Source organism: Triticum aestivum, chromosome 1B (genome assembly GCF_018294505.1).
Source record: "Triticum aestivum cultivar Chinese Spring chromosome 1B, IWGSC CS RefSeq v2.1, whole genome shotgun sequence".
NCBI classification, from domain to species: Eukaryota; Viridiplantae; Streptophyta; class Magnoliopsida; order Poales; family Poaceae; genus Triticum; species Triticum aestivum.
Window position 1 is genome coordinate 14,337,901 of NC_057795.1, and position 1,942 is coordinate 14,339,842.

The window sequence follows — 1,942 nt, forward strand, 5'->3', positions numbered from 1 at the left end:
GGCGGTAGCGGGTAATAGTATTCTCCTTTGGGATCTATGACCTGGTCGAGCAAAAATCCAGCTATTTCCTCTTGAAGTGCTAGTATGCGGTCCGATGGTAGGAGCTTATCCCGCACCGATCTGAACTGTTAAGAAGGAGATCAATATGCATGTGTGTTAGTTGTGTGACTAGATATCGATAATGGTGTGAATAGTGTTCTGACAAACGTACCCAGTCCTGTCTATCCGATCTGCTCCTTTCGCACGTCATCATGCGAATGTTCTCGCAAACATAGTATGCACACAGATTATTCCCTGGCGCCTGCCTCAGGGCCTTTACGAGAATGGAATGGAATCATATAATGATTAATCAAGCATGATAATTAATTAATGATATTGAAACAAGAATTAAAGAGATGGTAGCTAGCTAGTACTACTTAATTACTTACCTTGGGTCGATGCCAAAACAACTTTTTTGGCCACGTGCCTGGAGTCACCTTGATGAACTTTGCCCATGCCCTGCCCGCCGGCAAAGAAAATTAATAAAGGGGTTATTAAATAGTTCATATCAGGAAATGACGAACTAATAATTAATAAGCCGAGATATAGTTAGTAATGATTGAAATTACCTGTTGACTATCCCCTTCACGATGGTGTAGTCTTTATCTTCTTTAGTTAGTGAGTCCAGTAATTCAACTTTTCCTTCCTCAACTTTAATGTCTAACAAGACCCAGTACCAACTGCAAACGCACATGTTTGCATGTCTTAATTAAGCGGGCATGTGCATAAAATTAATTAACTACCGTAAACCGTATACACTTAATTATTAACATCTAGCTAGCTAGTAAGCAAAAACAGAATTTGTAGTACAAGACAGTGTGACTCACGAGAAGTTGTAAGGAAGTAGTATATCTTCATTGCTATTGAGGCGCTTCAAGAACTCTAGCATGCTTTCCTCTACAGCATCTTGATAATGTTCAATCTGCCATATGTCCTGACTAATGGTATTTGGGTCAATGAACCCAATGCCATAGCGTCCTTCATACATCTTCATCCTGCATCTAATACCAGAAAAAAAGAATATAGTGAGGATAATTACATGTAATGATTGATCAAAATTATCACTACATAACTAGCTTGAGACTTAAATTACGGAAAAAAATCACTTACAAACAATAGCAACTGACGATAGACTTATCGAGTGCGTCTCGATTGTATAACTGAAATAGTTCTGGATACTCAATGGTCAGAGCTTTCTGATGGTAATAATGCTCATGCTTGACATTCACCATGAGGGACTCTCGATTGGAAATCTTGGTAATGTTCATGTACCATTGATGCAATTGATACATTCTCGTTACACTACTGGAAACAGGTAATTTGCCGTCTGTGGATTACAGACGGCAAAGACCTAAATCCAGACGGCAAAGAGTTTGCCGTCAGGAAGCAGACGGCAAAGTCAGACGGCAAAGATTAGTCGGCAAAAAAAACTTTGCCGTCAGCTTTTTGTCGGACAGACGGCAAAGATTTTGCCGTCAGCCAAACTCTGAATTTGCTGTCTACCACAAGAATAGCAGACGACAAAGAAACCGATTTGCTGTTAGCTAAATGTGATCTTTGCCGTTAGCCAAACCTTTTTTACAGATGGCAAATAATTTTTTTATTTACAAAAAATAAAATGGACAGAGTCAACATCAAAACAAGACATGAAGGCCCGGCTGACAAAAAAAAGGGAAAGGCCCGGCCATGCCGCCTTTCATTCATCGTTGGTTTAGTTACAGAGATGTTACACAGCCGTCCTGAAAGTTTTACACAAAGGACCCTAAAACTAAATCTAAAAAGCAATAAGATCCTTGTCACAGAGACTTCATCGCCTGCCGTACTTCTTGCCGGGGACAAAACCGCAGGGACTCCACTGCTGCCACCCGGCCCTGCTCGCAGAGGCGCCGCCCGGCCCTGCTTG